The sequence below is a fragment of the Gadus chalcogrammus genome, chromosome 18 (assembly GCF_026213295.1).
Source record: "Gadus chalcogrammus isolate NIFS_2021 chromosome 18, NIFS_Gcha_1.0, whole genome shotgun sequence".
In the NCBI taxonomy this organism is placed as follows: Eukaryota; Metazoa; Chordata; class Actinopteri; order Gadiformes; family Gadidae; genus Gadus; species Gadus chalcogrammus.
This window is the reverse complement of record NC_079429.1, coordinates 6035701-6055782: the sequence shown is the minus strand read 5'-3', so window position 1 is coordinate 6055782 and position 20082 is coordinate 6035701. Positions and strand designations below refer to the sequence as shown.

The window sequence follows — 20082 nt, the reverse complement described above, 5'->3', positions numbered from 1 at the left end:
AACCAGACAGACCAGAGCCTACCCAGATGAGGGCCTACCCAGACAGACCAGGACCTACCCAGCTTGGTGATGCCTATCTCCTGCAGGTCCTCCCAGGTGATGTCCTTGACGATGGGGATGGAGTCGTAGCCGTTCTCACAGAGCCTCTTCTGGTACTGGGGCAGCCCGATCACACCCAGCCACTCCCCCAGCTCCGCCTGGAACCAAGGAATTATTCATTCATTAAAACATTGTTCCTTTTATCTTAGGTTTGCCTTTGCGTGTTAACATTATTGCAATCAGTTTATAAGACATTTTAAAATAGTAAAAATTCATCATCTTACACACACTCTGCTTCCAATGCCATAGTTTGCTACACAGCCTTTCTGAGTGAGTGCACAGCTACTCGGGGTATATCTTCATATAGGCCCCCCTACCCACTGAACCAAAGTATCGTCTCTAATTCGGAGACCCCCCCCCACCACCACCACCACCACCACCGAGTGAGTGAGTCTCTTACAGGGATGTAGTCGGGCAGCCACTCGGGTACGCTCAGTCGGACCACCTCACTGGAGATCTTCTTGCGGTGGCCGGGCTTGGTCACCCCGATGGCCGTCAGGTCCTGGGGGGTGAGAACAGGACACGGTGAGGAGGGGGTCGGAGAGGCCCCCCCCCCCCCCACACAGCCCTGAGAGGAGGACTGGAGGAGTGAGGGACGTCATGACTCCAGCTGTCCTCTGCCGTGAACCAGGACTCTGCGCTAGCACATGCAGTTAGAATTAAAAAGCTGTGCTGAAATGTAACATCTGGCAAAGTTTGAGTGAGCATAGGGTACATTTCTTAAAATGATTAAAAAAATCATTTATTATGCTTATAATGGCTTGCACAGCTAGAGAAAAAAAAACACAATCTTCTTTTATAAATTATTATTATTATGGCTTGAGGGATGCAACGTTTTAGCATTCCGTTCATTGCGGTACAACGAACGAATAGATGGGTTACATTACATGTCCCGTGTGACCACACACACACACACACACACACACACACACACACACACACACACACACACACACACACACACACACACACACACACACACACACACACACACACACACACACACACACACACACACACACACCCACCCACCTCGGGGGTCATCCTGCTGATGGTGGGCACGTCGTAGCCTGCGGTGACGAAGTTGGCCGTGTACTGCTCCAGCTGGAACTGCTGCAGCCACTGGTAGATGGCCTCAGAGTCCTGGGAGGAGAGTGTGTTGAGTAGAACTATAGTAATACTGCAGTAATACTACTGCAAACAAAACTGATTATCAGATACACACGCCAGCACGTAACGCACCCCATGAATCATGAAGGCCGGACTTGTCAACTTTATGACGGTATATCAGTGTATCAGTAGGCCTGACATGGGACCGTTTATCAGTAGTATGTGACAGTATATACGAGAGTGCTTCAGTAGAATGTGACAGTATATACGAGAGTGTATCAGTAGAATGTGACCTTGTAGATGACAGTAAATCAGTAGGCCTGACATTTCAATGGGACCGTTTCTAAGTAGTCTGTGACAGTATAAATGAAAGTTTATCAGTAGTATGTGACAGTATATGCAACAGTATATCAGTAGTATGTGACTGTATATACGACACTATATCAGTAGTGTGTGACAGTATATTCAACAGTATATCTGTGCTATGCGACAGTATATATGACAGTATATCAGTAGTATGTGACAGTATATACGACAGTATATCAGTAGTATGTGACAATGTAGATGACAGTAAATAAGTAGTATATCAGTAGTATGTGACAGTATGTATGACGTTATATCAGTAGTATGTGCCAGTATTTATCACAATAAATCAGTAGTATATCAATAGTATGTGACAGTATGTGACATTAATTCAACAGTATGTGACAGTATTTGACATTAATTAACCAGTATGTGACAGTATGTTACATTAATTAACCAGTATATGACAGTATGTGACATTAATTAACCAGTATGTGACATTAATTAACCAGTATGTGACAGTATGTGACATTAATTAACCAGTATGTGACATTAATTAACCAGTATGTGACAGTATGTGACATAAATTAACCAGTATGTGACATTAATTAACCAGTATGTGACAGTATGTGACATTAATTAACCACTATGTGACAGTATGTGACATTAGTTAACCAGTATGTGACATTAATTAACCAGTATGTGACGTTAATTGACCAGTATGTGAAATTAATTAACCAGTATGTGACAGTATGTGACATTAATTAACCAGTATGTGACAGTATGTGACATTAATTAACCAGTACGTGACAGTATGTGACATTAATTAACCAGTATGTGACAGTATGTGACATTAATTAACCAGTACGTGACAGTATGGGACATTAATTAACCAGTATGTGACATTAATTAACCAGTACGTGACAGTATGCGACACCCAATCAGCAGTACATCAGTGGTCCTGCAGTCACCCACCCTGCCCTCCAGCAGCTGCTCCGGCCTCATGAAGCCCAGCTGAGGGACTCCGTTGGCCGGTCGGCGGGGGACTCCTCCTGGAAGACAAACAAGACTCCATGACCCAACCTCCAGTCACCGGCCGAGACAACACCTTCATCCACGTCAAGTGTGCAAACTCAAACACACTCACTCTGACAACAGGGTTAAACTGCCCACAGATCATCAGACCCTTATGTAGAACACGCACAGCAAGTGGTTTGAATGGGTACTGAGACGGATCTTGACGATCAGTGTCACAATCGGCTTTCTGGAATTTAAATTCCATTTGTTATTGACCGCTTCCCTCACAATTCGCCACCCGAATCATTGGGGCCGAAATAGAATACTACAAAACAGGCAGGATACTACGGACTGCCGAAAGACAGACGTCAGACAGCCAAGAGCACACAAAAAGTACAAAGCTGAGGCAGGCACCAGACTTTTTCTCTCCCTCTCCCTCTCTCTCTCTCCCCCCTCACCCTCTCTTGCCCTGGGGTTTGTCTTTGATAACCCTCTCCCACAAGTCTTCTGTCCAATCAATCACACCTATACTCAAGTGTTTGTTTTTTTCGCGTGAAATTTTTCCACATGTCTAACCATTTCTGAATGGTTGTTCTTGTTTTAAAGTGAGTTTCGTGGAGGGAGGCTGCCATGCTTCAAACCCTGAAGAAGAGTTATCGGTTACCTGGAGAATTAAGAGGTTTAGACACCTAGAGAAGAGTTATTTAGGCCCAGGGGCGTGAAAGTAGAGACAGGTAAGAGAGGCAGATGAGAGAGAGTGAGAGACAGAATGAGAGACAGAGTGAGAGACAGAGTGAGAGACAGTGAGGTTTAAATAACACACACACACACACACACACACACACACACACACACACACACACACACACACACACACACACACACACACACACACACACACACACACACACACACACCAAACACTCCTCACTGGTCATTTGACCATTCCAGATGTTCAACAAAACAAGATTCTTCATCCTTTGGTCGCTATAATAAACTCACCAGTCAGGGAGATCAAAATCGATGTGTCTCCCTCTGTTTTGCATCTCATCTCATCTCTCTCTGTCTCCCCCCCCCTCCTTCCCTTACAGCTCCACACAGCTACCCAACATGGCGGACAGAGTGCTAGCAGAGCAGATATCTCTCAGTGGTCAATCGCCTCCTCTCTCTCTTTTTCTTGCTCCTTGTTCTGTGGTTCAACTCTCCTCTATGTGGTTACATTTTTTCCACCAAAAAATAAATACACACACACACACACACACACAGACTCCTCCCCCAACCTCATAACCTCCTCTGAGTCAACACCCCTCCTCAAAACACACACACACACACACACACACACACACACTGAGCCCAAGGGTCCACAGTAATGAACATATCTTGGGCCGTGTCCTGGCTTGCTCTGGCCTCGTCTGTCCTTATAGAGCGATGGCTTGTTTCTTCTCTTAAAGAGGACACACACACACACACACACACACACACACACACACACACACACACACACACACACACACACACACACACACACACACACACACACACACACACACACACACACACACACATACATACTAGCTCTTTGTGAGCAGATAACCGATATAACCGTTTTTTTGATTGGTTTTGGGTATTCCCAGGTATGTAGTGTAGACAATATTGTCTAATTTCCTGTAGTCTGGAAGCCATGAGGACACACAATACAAGCAGTCTGTGGATGTAGTAGACATGGAATGCTCTACAAACTGCTACTGTGTTGTTTCAATTGAAAATGAAGGAGTGTGTGCTACTCCCACTCCCGGTGGGTATAGTCTTCACCAACCTCCTGCCTCTCCTGAGATTGGGCAGATAGATTAATGTTCTCTTAAACACAGGCAAGTGTCCTACAGAGAGAAGGCTACCCCTTACCTGTTTGTGAGACCAATAATGAACTGACATTATGAACCCTGCACTCACCTGTGGAGCTGTCGTCTTGGTGCGTGGTGTGGTGTGAGTCTCCTGTTTCACCAGCAGAGGGAGCCAGCTACACAACAAAATAGGAACGGACCCATGAAACACAACTCATGAAAGTACAAAATGAAGGAGTAGTTAACAACATTGACAAATCATTATATTGCACTTTCCAGGGCTCAAGCATAAAAGACATCCGATGTGTTTTTGTCCAGGAGCCACAGCTTTATACCATTCAGACACCGATGATGTTTGATGTTATGTTCACATAAGTTTGTGCTGAAAGTGTTTATCCGCTCAATACGATGTACCTTGCGGATAGAATCATTATGTCCCTGCATTATCGGGTATTTACATGTTTCGGATCGTTTGCCACCGATTATTACTTCATCGCTGATCGGGAAAGGTGGGCGTCGTTTAACGGGTCAAGTGTACTTATCCGGCCAATCGAAACGACTGATAAGACGCCGAGTCGGTTCACTGTGTTTATTTAGTGTCCTCCTTCGGTACTGGACATGGTACATAGCGCAGTACCATCACAGTAACGGGGAAGATGCGTCGCCTTAGAGGGGAAATGTGTATCTATTAAAGAGTGTGTGACGTGTGTGAGTAGATCTATTTATATTTGGAGGGTGTCACATTTGAACGCAGCAGGCCTAAACTCGCTCCACCACCGCCATCTTTCACATTGTGCATTTTGTTTAAACGTTGATTTGTTTATTTAGCGTTTCCATGGAGACGTCTGGAGGCCGGAGCTGACCTTTCTCTCTCGCCCATGGGAGCTGCTGTGCTTGGAGTTCTCGGAGCTCTGGCCGCTGCCGGCGCTACGGCTGCTGCCCACACTGCTGGAGCTCCCAACACTGTTCCTGTCATCACCTGGGAGAGAGAGAGAGAGAGAGAGAGAGAGAGAGAGAGAGAGGGAGAGGGAGAGAGGGAGGGAGAGGGAGAGAGACTCATTAACTTGTCAAATGGCTGTGATGATCACCGTGTGTCTCCTGGTTGTTTGGTTCGTCAGCTCTGAGGGAATAAACAGTTTATTCTCACTCATCGTAACAAGGCATCTTTCTTTCGCAGCTCGAGTGTTCCAACAAACTAAAACACTGCAGCACTAAACACTAACGTCTACTGCAACACATTCCTAATTCATATGCAGGTCCTGGAGCCACACTGGAAGGGTGAACGCAAGCAGGTGACAGCACTGTCATAACCAAAAATCACACATTGTTCTCGCCCCGAGGACAGAGACATCAAAGACAGTGTAGTGCATTACAAATCAACATGCAAATCCAGTTATTACACTCCCATCATGGTACTATGCTCCTGAGTTTGACTTCTAACAACCTCTATCTTGTGTTTGGCCATCCACAAAGGAGGTGGATATCAGAAAGCCGTATTGCAGCATAACCTCTTGAAGTGAAGGATCACATAGTAACACAACCCACATTGTGTTTATACACTCCTCACTTTGGCACATGAATCAGTTTTAAAGCTACCGAGCCTGTTGAAGGAAAACCAGAAACCCTGTTTGAGCTAGGCCCCGCCCACTATCAACCTGTATGAAATGCCTTCTGGCTGACATCTGATACTGGCTTTTTTTCATTCAGGGAGGGGCTTTCTGGCTGTTCGGGCCTGGCTGTTTACCTGGTAAGGTTACCTGGTTACCCAAAGCAGGTGACTCATGTAGTGGCACGGTCGATGACCCATAGAGGGCGATTTGAGTTTAATTTGATTTGATCTTATCCTAGGTTTTTACAACTTTGTGCAGTTGAGTGGAGATTGGGCCCAGGGTTATCAATCCATAGCACTACAATGTAACCCACTTGATCACTTTTCATCTTCGGTAAGCGGTATTAAGGTTTGGTTAGGGAACAGAGAGTTCAGCGCTCGGCTGGAAAGCCATAGGAAAACAGGCCAAGTCTTTAAGGCAGAGAGGGGAGCATCGTAGGGGTAACTCCGTCCACCCCACCCCCCACTGGGTGGAGCAAAGCTGTGAATTAAGAGACACACAGCTTATTGGGGGGGTATTAGAAACAGCAGGGGGGTGAGGTTAATCATAGTTGCTGTGGGGGAGGAGCGTCTGGCGTTTAGGCCAGTCCAGGGTGTTGATCTGTGTTAAACGCTTTGACCGACTGCTGCCCTGAGAAGGCTGCTCCTTTACATGAGGAAGAATGGGAATAGGAGGGACTGGAGATGGTAGCTCCACACAGAGCCATGCCACACACACACACACACACACACACACACACACACACACACACACACACACACACACACACACACACACACACACACACACACACACACACACACACACACACACACACACACACACACACACTCAGTATGCAGTACTCCGAGTGCCTCAAAGTGCACTATTTAATTACAATGATTGTGATTGTGATTGTGATATGAATGATGGCGACTCTGATTAGGTTCCATTGTCAACATTGCCAGCTGGTCTAGACTACAGAGCTACTAATGGCGTTCTTCCACTATACTGCACGGCCCCGGCTCAGTCCACGCGCAAGGACGGCGACACGCACTTGTCCTGAGTGATGACCCTACCCTTTTACTGCCTATTTACTTTTATATTATAGCCTAGTCTAAAGTCGGATTGATTCGACAGTTTATATATTTGAGTTGTTTCAGATGGACAGCAACACACATAATGATATTCGTGATGATGAATTCAGTTTGACGTTAATATTCCCCTTTTTTTTACTCCAAATCTCAAAAGCTCATTGAGAGCCGATTTATTTCATAATAGTTCTGTTTAAACATTAGACAATGTTTCACAGATATTATTTCCCTAGTGCCAAACGATGTCCTTGGTTTTAGGAAAGAGACGTGTTGAATATCGAAATCAGCGATCTTATTGTGTGAAATATTAGACCCATCTGAAATAATCGGTCCTATTTTAACAAACTATTTCGGGAATATCGTCAAACTTACATCATCGCATTGCCCTTCTGCTGAACCTTCGTTACCCATTTCAATCAGGCAAACAACCTCGAGACGAACTCATCGCACATGGCGATGTGTCATATACATACGCATGCAAAGTTTAATGTACTTTTATAGGTCTATAGCCGCACAACTTTCGAGAAAACTCCTCGCTCCTAATAGGCTGACGTCACCTCAGCCTCGGGGGTCGTCAACTCAGCCCGCTTAGAGGCTTGGAGTAGGGGCGACCTCGGAGATGGTGCATCTCGGGGTCACGACCCCGGCACCGTTCGGCATGCGTAAATCGGTAGTGGGCGCTCAAATCTGCACGGTACGGAACGGCTCGGCACGGGCAAGTGTGAAGGGAAAAACGCCATAAGTACAGGGTCAGGATCAGGTTAGAGGGGCTGCTAGGGGGTGTCGGGGGGGGGTCAGGGTGTTCTCCACACAGGCTGGGGTGGGGGGGGGGGGGCACACACTCTTACCAGTGGGGGGGTTACCCCGGAGGACCCACACGTCCTCAGTGGGACTAGCGGGACTAGCTGGAGGTGAGAGCTCACTGCCATGTGGAGCACCTAACACACACACACACACACACACACACACACACACACACACACACACACACACACACACACACACACACACACACACACACACACACACACACACACACACACACACACACACACACACACGTACACACACGTACACATTGTGCTCACTAGGGGACCCGAAGAAAGGGGTGACCCCTCGATTTTGGCTCTGGGTAGGGGGGGCGGTAGGGGGGGGTCGGAGGTCACCAACATCCAGCTTGGTTAGAAAAGATAACGTGTGAAAATAGGAAAGCAACATGAGTGAGTTGAGAGAAGGTGTCTGTGTGTGTGAGTGAGTGAGTGAGTGAGTGAGTGAGTGAGTGAGTGAGTGAGTGAGTGAGTGAGTGAGTGAGTGAGTGAGTGAGTGAGTGAGTGAGTGAGTGAGTGAGTGAGTGAGTGAGTGAGTGAGTGAGTGAGTGAGTGAGTGAGTGAGTGAGTGAGTGAGTGAGTGAGAGAGTGAGTGAGTGAGCGAGTGTGTACCTTCTTGCTGGTAGCAGAGAGCACGCATCAACTCCTGGCTTTGCGGCCCAGTGCCCAGGCTAGCTTGGGGAGCTCTAGACAGGAAGTGCTTGCGTTGGCATGGCAACGAGGCCTGGCGGGAAAGGGTCCCGCCTCCTGAAGACACAGAAGGAGCTGATGAGACCGGAGGAGACATGCCTGCTAACGGGAGGAGGAACACGTTCTAGGTTCTCACTCACTCAAGTCCCATAATGGTGTGTTGTTGATATACTATAACCCTTTCGTCGCTGAAGAAGCACAACCACGAGCTTCAACAGAAAACCTGCATCCCGCATCCCAGTAGATGAATACGCAAGTATTCATCTACTGGGAAAAGAGGTCTCAAATACCCCCAAAGTCTAAAAGGTCTTCAATAAGCCTATGATGAGTTGTAGCACTATCAAGGCCTGAATCAAGGTAAATAAACCGTAACCTAGGCAACTCAAAACTTTGTTTTTGCCAAGTCTTGCATGAGAAAACACAGCGCCAGCTCAAACACAACAGGCTCACCCATGATGACAAATCATTACGCAACGAATTGCTCAACAATTACCCCCAAAAAACATGACTTCCAACCGAATGAGTAACACTTCTATGCTTCCCAAATGGAGGGGGGGCAGCCATTTTGTGAGTTGACGTGGCGATGGTCTGTCCATGGTCTTTAAGGTCTGTCCATCAGAGATGTCCCTGAGCAAGACACATACAGTAACCGAACTGCTCCCGACGAGCTGGCTGTCGCCTTGCATGGTTGCCACCGCCGTCGGTGTGTGAACGTGTGCATGAATGGGTGAATGCTCGGCATTATTGCAAAGCGCTTTGACTGGGTCTCTGGTTAGAAAAGCGCTATATATATGCAGTCCATTGAACATTTACCATAAGAGGGCTTCAGTGAAGCGTTTTGCTGCTGGGGCGTTCTGTCGAGTGAGGCTCAGAGCCTCACTCGACAGAACGCCTCAGCAGCAGAACGCTTCTGTGTTGATCCGCGTCTGCTGACACGGTGACATTATCATTGAACGCAGACACTCCCCCACCCCCCCCCCCCCCTCCCCCCTCCATCGCTCTCTCTCTCCCACCCCCCCCTCGCTCTCTCTCTCTCTCAGAGCTAACTTTGGCTCCCGGGAGCAGAAAAGGGCCTGTCACACGCTTATAGGGCGCTAAATCAAACCCCGTTTCGCTCATCTCCCGCTGCCTCACTACGTCTCCCTCTCCTCCGCTCTCTTCGCCCGACGTGAGCCCGCTGCACACACAGAGCGGCCGGGGCACCAAAGCCGCCCGCTGCAGACTCTTAACAGAGCTGACACTTCCTAATCGCGCCACATTAATCCTATTAATGTACCGGCGTGTGCGCATTTGTGGCCGTCTCTGTGCGAGTGTGTTGTGTGAGTGTGCGTTGTAGGATTTTGTGTGCGTGCGTACGTGCGCGTGTGCGTGTGTGTGTGTGTGACTGCTTGTCTGTGTGTGGTATAGGTTGGAGGGGGGGGGGGTAATCCCCTTTTGTCAATGAGGTTAGAACGACTTAGCATATAGCTACAGCCGGCCCAACTTTATTTGCCACCACACAACAAAACAAGGACCTCCAGACGACGTAGCATCCATTCCCTGGAGCGCTCCTTCACATATCGACCTGAGGTTGTTTTCCCTCGCCCAGCCTTTTTGTCCCTAAGTATAGCTCTAGCTCCGGGCGTCAGGAGGAGCCGACACATGGGCTAACCCCATGGGCCAGGCATCAGCCACTCTGAAACGCTCCCCAGCAATGGAAACACAAGCCTTGGCTATGGCAAAGCAGACAAAGATAAGCGCCGCCACTGCCGTGTTAGGCTGGTAATGACATTATAAGATGGAGAGCAAGCGTGTTGAACTAGCGAGAATCCTAAAGAGGGCGGGAGAATAGGGTACCATGTATACCGTCGTCGCCGTGGAAACGGTTTATTTAATTATTCCCCTCAGCTCCAATTGAAGAACGTGCAGAAGGAAGCGGCCATTGTGGTTCACGTGGTCCCTTAGGAATATGGTGTGGTATTGAATAATTTAAACACAACATTGTGACGGAATTTCGCCTCATTAAATTCCCTTCCGACGACTTAATGGTGTATCACAATGTTGTCATGTTGGTACAATGCCTCTAAAAGACAACAGCGGGCATCACAGTGCAGACGAATTGAATAAGAACAGAGAACATCAGCTCCAGTATAAGAACAGTTGTCTCTTTGGGAAAGCATCGTTGTCAGTAACGGCACAGCTACCTCGTTAAGGGACTAATTGGGCATTTGCTCACCGTTGATTGGCTGGGCACAGCTGGACTACCTGTTTATTTATTTTTTTAACTTCCTTCCCGTACGAGAATCTTTGGCAGTGGGAACACACTTATCCATGAATCTTAGGGTTATGGTTGGTTTGATTTCCATGTATCATAGGGTCAGGGTTGGTTTGATTTCCATGCATCATAGGGTCAGGGTTGTGTTTGATTTCCATGTATCATAGGGTCAGGGTTGGTTTGATTTCCATGCATCATAGGGTCAGGGTTGGTTCGATTCCGGCTGAAGTTACCTGATCTCCTGCTCAGCACCTCCACCACCGACGGGGGGAAGAAGCCGATGCGCTCCGTCCCTCGCTGCCCGTCCTGGACGTGGCCCTTCCACTGACCGTCAGAGTGCTGCTCCAGCACCTGCCAGGGAGCAGACGACCACATTCAGGTCAACCCGGCGGTCTGACCTCATGCATGTACAGTACATGATTCACTGATGCCTTCTGAAACAGGCATCCGTAGGGAGATGATGACATGTCAGTTCATTTTCCGTTTCAACGTGCTTTTCGGAATTGTATTGCGTAATCAAAATATTTGATTACGATTCAAATTTGTGTTGATATTTGCATGACACGGCACGCCACTGCAATTTTAAATTGTTTAAGAAAGCAGTGTCACCAACTGAACATTATATGACAGATATGGACGAGGCTTAACAAATCAACAATAAAAATAGAAAGAAGACACACACACACACACACACACACACCAACCCTAATGCCCCAACCCCTATCCTTCTAAAGCCTACTAGCCTAAGGGTAGTAGGCTTTGTCCTCCTGAAATCCACTTCTACATAAACAGCAAGACACAACAAGAGAGCCAACCTATTCAGAGTCCAGTCGCAGCGATGACATAGCCAAAGACCACAGTCAAGCTACAAGTTAAAACAGAGTCCGATGAGCAACACAAATATCACAGGGAGTTAGGAACATACGGTGGCCCACACAGTGTGTGTGTGAGTGAGTGTGAGTGTGTGAGTGTGAGTGTGAGTGTGTGTGTGTGTGTTGAGGATGGATTTGACAGTGGCACGTTCCAACCTGTTTCCCCACCATGGTCTCGTTCAAGGAAACACATAATTAGGCGAAGAACATCCCAGAACACTTCTAACTTGAACAACATCAGCCGATCGTTTAATCCCCATGGATCCAGCGCGCCTCTTCCTAGGAATAGGGGCTGAGCTACCAACTATCCAGAACGGGAAAGACTCAAAAAGAGATTCCAACTCAGAGCCTCCAGCTTAGAAACACTCATTCTAAGGAAAATCACACTCACAGATCTTAAGAACACAAAGCATTAAGCAGCCTTAACAAGTGAGCATGGTTAAACTAAATACATAATCCGTTTGATGCTACGTCATAATACAAGTTACAGCAGCGAGGGAAAACAGAACCGAAGCACCGAGTTTGAAGATGAGAGTGGTTGGATTTAATCAGAGGCATCAATATGTTGGTGTGCAGACTATTTACACTTTAAAACCAGACAAAAATATTACACAACCAACAGAAAAGCCACAATGGAACAAATATTTGACCAATTACCTAATTAATATCAAATTAACTTATTTAGTTACGATATCAAGTGCTACTACTAGTCTGAGTAAGTGATCTTGTAGCCTCACATATATCCAAGACTCATGTCTGATTTCTGAGGTACGTTTCCTTTCTTTCACTTCCTATTTATTTAGACCAATCATGTTGCTTGAGGTTGGCATCTGTAAGAGTGTAATTGGTGTTGAATTGCATCGGTATTAAACTAAAAAAAAGTGTCTGTAAACCATGTAGCCTTGCCTGCATTAACACACACATTCAAATCACCTTCTAAAAGCATAATCAACTAGTGAGAAAGAGCTTTTATTCTGTAAAATATAAAAAGGATATAAAAACTAAACAAGTCGTAACTCAGCCCATTGCAGTTGCAGTTACCGCCCCAGATGTTGTGCTATAACATCGTAAGACTCCTGGATCCTAAACCACTAATCTAGTCACTCTGCACTCTAAAAATCAGGCCCCCTAATGAATGCAACCAGAGACACCCACACCCACACACAGACCAACACCCACATAGATGCCCACAACAACACAGGCGACCACACACACACACACACACACACCCACATAGATGCCCACAACAACACAGACGACCACACACACACACACACACGCGCGCGCGCACACGCACACACACTCACCACGACCAGGTCCCCTGCCCGCAGGTTCAGGGCAGTGGGGTCGTGGAGGTTCCAGTAGTCCTTCACGGCACGCACCTGCAGAGAGCCGGAAGCATCTAGACCCCAGAGACAACAAAAGAGTTACAGACGTTCACCACCGTCATCTGTGCAGTAGATCGATCACGGACCTCAACTTAAATGCACAAGTTAAGAACACTAGGATAATATTGCCATCAATGGTTAAATGCATGCTATTGTGGGGTTGTCTGTTATGGGCCAGATAATATTTATCAAATATTCCCCCCAAAGCTGATTGTAGTGAGTGGAGACAATGAAAGCCTGAACGGCCATATAGCCCCGCCTTAAATTATTTAGTGGGTGGGGCCTAGACTGTAGGCAGGGTGTTTCATGTTTAGTGTGTGGGCGGGGCCTAGCTGAAGCAGGGTGTTTAGTGTTGGGTGTGGGCGGGGCCTAGCTGAAGCAGGTGGTTTAGTGCAGTGTGGGCGGGGCCTTAGTGTTGTGCGTGGGCGGGGCCTCGCTCAAGCAGGGTTTTTGATTGCGGTGTGTCGAGGGGTGTCTGAGGGAACCTCGTAGCATCTGCTTGATCTCTGTGCTGGCGCCGCTGGTGGTGAACTGGTTGACGATGTCCAGGGCCGTCTGGTTGTACGTGTTGCGCGTGTTGACGTTGACGCCCGCCTACAGAGAGAGACGGCCACGGACACATCCATCAGCTGATCCTAACTACCGTTTATCAAATGATACGCTCCAGTGAAAGTTCAAGACGATACCGTGAAGTGATTAACGTCTAAAAACGGTAAAACCGGACACACAAGTCTGATGCCGCGTTTGTCACAATTCAACACGGCAATGCTACAACGTTTCGCTGGCTAAAGCTCGTTCTGTCACTCTGTCTCCCGGTCGTGGCGACTCACGTCAAGAAGCAGGCGCACTACTTCCGTCTTCCCGTAGAGGGCGGCCTCATGCAGAGAGGTCCCGGCCTTGGTGGTCCAGTTGATGTCGATGCCGGCTTTCAGCAGCAACCTGCAGACCCCGCACACACACAAGATGTCCTTCAGCACTCACACACCTTACACCGATCACCACGCGGGGTGCGGCCGTGGCGACTGGCTACGGTGACACCGAACCACCAAACTACTCCTATCAAACCATCAGTGACGCGTGTTGTAAAGGAATCACGCTCTACAACGTCAACGCTGTTTCCATAAAGCAAGTGTTCTTTTTTACAACGCGTGTATAAAGCAGCTCCTCTCTTAAATTAGTAAAAAGCCAGTTCTCCAATATGAGTGTAACGAAGCAGGTGTCAAAACGGCAGCTTGGCTCTTCATGCTAGCTGGGTGGGGGCATAGTGTATAGAACGTGGATTCCCCAGCCCAGCTCGCATTTAGAACCAGGATGAGGTCGAAACGGAACCAAGATGGCCGACCTGATGACGTCTCTGTGTCCGTTGCGGGCGGCCAGGTGGAGGGGCGTGGTGGAGGCGGAGTCCTGAGGGTCCCGCCCCTCCCCCTCCAACAGTGATGTGACCATGTTGCTGCTCAGCAGGAGCTGAGCCACCTGTGGACACACACGCACACGCACACACACACACACACACACACACACACACACACACACACACACACACACACACACACACACACACAGTCTATAGATTAGCATATAGGAACTCCAATAATGGGTTTTCCAAAGTAAAAGTTGATGTAGGAACGGGACTACATCTGCTAAAGAACACAGAATGAATAGCAGGAATGCATTGACAGACAGACAGACGGACACACCTTGACTCTGCCGAACTCACAGGCCAGGTCTAGAGGCGTCTTCTTCATCTTGTTCATCAGACATGGGTTGGACTGATGCTGGAGTAGCATCTCAGACTACACGCACGCAACCACACACACACACACACACACACACACACACACACACACACACACACACACACACACACACACACACACACACACACACACACACACACACACACACACACACACACACACACACACACACACACACACACACACAAGAAAAGGACAAAAGACTTGGTATCTTCCCAGGGAGCGGCACACATGCATGTCAATCACCCCAAAACATCCTCACGCCTGGAACAGCATGTGTGTGTGCGTGTGCATGTGCGTGCACGTGTGTGTGTGTGTCGATAACATTCCACGAGATAACAAAGAAGAAGAAAGGGTGCAAAGGGTGGGGGAGGAGAACGCGAGAGGCAGGCATGCCTCTGCGATGGCAGATCTGTCGCACATCAAGCAGCTATCACCTCGGCACATTTAAACATGTTTTCTAACACCAATCAGAATCCATTATCTGTCCTAAAATAGAGTCTGTCTCTGGAGGCCTCCCACCTCCTGAGTTCTGACTCTGGGAAGGGTTTAAATGGTCAGAACCAGAAGGCAAAGGCTACACTCCAGCATGGTTCCCAGTCCCAATTCTCATCCCGATACAGAACATCTGGAGTGAGATAAGGCGGCTGTGCGTTTATGGGTGAGGGAGGGTGTGACCCGCCATGGAGCAATATCCACTGGGAGGGTTAGCAGCTGGTACGCCGGCGGGAATGAAGCAATACCGTGGATTGCACATTTTCCCAATTTTGCCCAGCCAAAAGGACTCCACGCATCCTCTCAGCCTAACTGGAGCACGACCGTCCACCGTTAAATATGAATCTGCCATTGCTTTGAGAGACCGTCTAATACTGCCTGGATTTTCTACTGGGCATTTTAGGACGTAATTCTTCCTTTCCGCTGTACAAATTGCCAACACATAAATGGTCCTCTGATAGCTCCGGTAGTCGCCGGTGTTTGTCACACGTTCTTTCCTTTTTGACAATGACAGCAAATTTCTTATCAGCGTGTTGCTTATGTTGTGTCCTGACCGCGCCGTGATCGGGCTCCTTGGAATGTGATGTCATGGAATGTCTCAGTGCGGTTGTGTGGTTGCGTGTGTGTGCGTGTGCGTGCATGCGGGTGAACCACCCAGTTTTGGGAGGAATAAAGTGTATCTAATCTAATCTAACGTGTAACAGCCCGGTCATGATTCACAAATGCATCGCTTGGTGAATGCGTGTGCATTGCTGACAGATTTGTGGTTTGAATCAGAAAGACAAGAAAACTACAATGCCCACCTCCCTGGCAGACTTGGCGATATGTTCTACATTTACATTTCACATTTACATTTAGCAGACGCTTTTATGAAAAGCAACTTTCAATGCGTACATTTGTCATAAGAAAGTGAAACAATATACCGCTGTCGGTACAGTAAGGATGTTCTTAGAGCTAAATGCAAGCACTAACAATCGCTAGGTTAACCCATTCCCCGTATAGGGCAATGATAGCTAGCTAATGCTACACAATTAAGTACTATGAGTAAATTCAACATACATGAAGTTTACGTTGCATGTAATACATGAAGTGCCAGGACATACAACAATCAATAGTGGGAGGGGAAGGGGGATATGAATGTTTGATTCAAGATTATAACCATCCTCGAATATATATATGTGTGTGTGTGTGTGTGTGTGTGTGTGTGTGTGTGTGTGTGTGTGTGTGTGTGTGTGTGTGTGTGTGTGTGTGTGTGTGTGTGTGTGTGTGTGTGTGTGTGTGTGTGTGTGTGTGTGTACATCTACACGTGCACGTACTCACCACCTCATAGTGCCCGTACTGGGCGGCGAGGTGCAGGGGGACCTGGCCGTCCTGGGACGCTAGGTTAACCGCGGCGCCCGCCCGCAGCAGGACCAGCACAGAGTCAGCCTTCCCCTGCCAGGCCGCGTAGTGGAGGGGCCGCATGCCTGGGGGGGGGGGGGGGGGGAGAGGGAGAGAGAGAGAGAGAGAGAGAGAGAGAGAGAGAGAGAGAGAGAGAGAGAGAGAGAGAGAGAGAGAGAGAGAGAGAGAGAGAGAGAGAGAGAGAGAGAGAGAGAGAGAGAGAGAGAGAGAATTAGCTAACTTGAACCTTGTTTGTTTCCATGCCGATAAAGTTATTTTGAATTAAATTGTGAGAGAGAGTATGGGGTGTAGTGAGGTGATGAGTAGGGGTGAGGGGTAGTTTGGGGTAGGGGGTATGGTTTGGGGGGTAGTGAGGTGGTGTGGGGGTTAGGGGGTATGGTGTGAGGGGTAGTGAGGTGGTGTGTGGGGGGGGGGGGGGGGGGGGGGGGGGGTAGGATGGGTACCGTTGACGTCCCGTATGTCCACCATGGCCTGGGCCTCGAGCAGCAGAGACAGCAGCTCCACGGTGCCACTGAGGGCCGCATGGTGCAGGGCAGAGAAGCTGGGCGAGGGAGAGAGAGAGAGAGAGAGAGAGAGAGAGAGAGAGAGAGAGAGAGAGAGAGAGAGAGAGAGAGAGAGAGAGAGAGAGAGAGAGAGAGAGAGAGAGAGAGAGAGAGAGAGAGAGAGAGAGAGAGAGAGAGAGAGAGAGAGAGAGAGAGAGAGAGAGAGAGAGAGAGAGAGAGAGAGAGAGAGAGAGAGAGAGAGAGAGAGAATAGAGAGAGATGATAATTAGATGAGGTGACAGTAATGGTAAATAACAAAATGCCTACATTTTTGACAAACACTTGACTTTGCCTCAGGTTACGAATGTCCAGTACTCTGTTTTTGAGTGTGTGTTCTGTGTCTGTCTGGGGTGTCTGTGTGTGTGTGTGTGTGTGTGTGTGTCTGTCAGGGTGTGTGTGTGTCTTTCAGGGATGTGTGTGTGTTTGTCATCAGTGCTGTGTGTGTTTCTGTTAGGGGTGTGTGTGTCTGGGGTGTGTGTGTGTTTGTCAGGGATGTGTGTGTGTGTGTCTGTGTACGTCTGTCAGGGGTTTGTGTGTGTGTCTTTCAGGGATGTGTGTGCATCTGTCAGGGATGCGTGTGTGTGTGCGTGTCTGTGTATGTCTGTCAGGGGTGTGTGTCTGTCAGGGATTTGTGTGCGTCTGTCAGGTGAGTGTATGCATCTATCAGGGTTGTGTGTGTGTGTGTCTGCCTGGGGTGTGTGTTTGTGTGTGTGTATGTGTTATGACCTTTTCACTGAGCTACAAACACCATGGATGAGGACCACTATAGGACCCCCCCCCCCACCCCCATCCCCCCCCAGCTCAGCTCCACTGCTAACTATTGTGATGTAGTGACAGACATCCACTAAGTATCCTGGTGTGTGTGTGTGTGTGTGTGTGTGTGTGTGTGTGTGTGTGTGTGTGTGTGTGTGTGTGTGTGTGTGTGTGTTCACTTGTGCAATCATGCTTGGTGTGTGTGTGTGTGTGTGTGTGTGTGTGTGTGTGTGTGTGTGTGTGTGTGTGTGTGTGTGTGTGTGTGTGTGTGTGTGTTCACTTGTGCATTCGTGCTTGGTGTGTGTGTGTGTGTGTTCGTGCTTGCGTGTGGTGTGTGTTTGTGTGTGGACAGAGGATCTGTCGTTGTTCAGCACGTTTCAGTATTGTTAAACAAAACTAAAATTGCCTGACTCCAGCAGAAACCAACTGAAAACTAGTTTACTGAGACGTGGAGGGCCAAGGCTTTAAAGGAATGGTTCCCGTACTATTCCAGCTGCTAACCTACCATTAAGATTCCTCCTCTCCACTTGCCCGGAGATGGAATGATCGAAAACCACTGGAGGTTTGTCTCCTAGTTACGCACAACTGTCTAAAAAGGTCCACATTTTACAGGCATAAAAAGCATAAAAAACAATAGATTTGTATCTCAAGCCTCTTGCACGCTGACCTGGCTGACCACTAGAATAGGCCTATAGGTGAACATTTGATCTCTGGCTTTTATTGTTAATGTGACCTACTCTCCATGGCTGCATGTCTTGTTCTTTCACTTATTTTTGTAATGTCTGCTCTAATGTCACTGCTTGGGAAATATTCTATATAATTGTCATGACTAGATGATTAAAATATTAAGGTTGATTGGAACGGGCATTCCGATATTGCGTTTCAGCTAACAAAATAAATCGGTTAGCTCTCATGACATTATGTTAGATTAGATTATATTGGGATATATTGTGTCCTGGAGTAGAACGGGACAGAATTCAGAAGTGGATTAACCGCCTGAACAGAGTCAGTTTCTCCTGCTGGCCGTCTCTGGGCACAAAGGGTGAGAGGAGGGTGTGTGTGGTGCCTGCCTGGACCGGCCCACCGTAGTCCGTCTCTGCCTTTTATACACCGACCTATCCATCCATTCCTCCCTTCACCCTGCGTCCGTCCCCCAGTCGGTCCATCCATCCATTTGTAATCCATCTCTCACACCCTCTACTTATCCCCAATACTTTGTCTTTTCAACGGAGGTTCAGTCACTTCCCCCCCCCCCCCCCCCCCCCCCCCCCCCCCCCCCCCCCCCCCCCCCCCCGCCCCCGCTGCCTCCCATCTATGAGGGAGAGAGGAGGGGGGGAGAAAGTGCAAAAAGACAACAAACACCCACGCACGCCGGATTACAGCCTGTGTGGTTTGGAGGGGTAGCGATGGCTCGCTATGTAATGATTGTTTACCGTCCTCCCCTCATCATGCGCACACGCACACACACACACACCTTTGTGTGCCTCAGAGAAGTTGTTTTCAGAGGTTGTTTGAAGCCTTAATCGAATCTGTAAGGGAGAGGTATATTACTGTTATATTTTATAGAATAGGTGTAGGATTATACTGTAGTGCACAGTGTGAGTGTGCGAAGGTTCAGGCTGAGCGAGAGATCTTGATTTCAAGGTTTTTGGTATGAACACAGGACGCACAGATGCGGATGGGATTGCCTCTTATAGGGTAGCACATGCACAGTAGCACACGCACAATAGCATTAGAGAAATCTAACTTTGGGAATCCTGGTACAGTCATCGATATGACATCATTAACGTCTTGGGGATTGTGGCCATATTGAACAGAAATCCAAGCCGGATACCTCTGAACTTTTATCACACGCTGGCGCTGGAAACAGTGTACAGCTTCTTCTGAGGTGTTCATTATTTCGTTTGTTGTTTTCCAAGGACAGGAAAAAATACACTTTGTTTCAGGGTGTTTTCATGGGACTTTCTGCCATGATTTTGTGTGTGTGTGCGTGCGTGTGTGTATATGTATATCTGCGTATTTGTATCTGTGTGTCTGTGTGTGTTTTAAT

General features: G+C 48.0%; 1 pseudogene; it reads right to left on the bottom strand.

Moving 5' to 3' along the window:
- The window catches only part of LOC130371768 (caskin-2-like), a 40184-nt pseudogene that overhangs the window by 7420 nt on the left and 12682 nt on the right, over positions 1–20082 (bottom strand).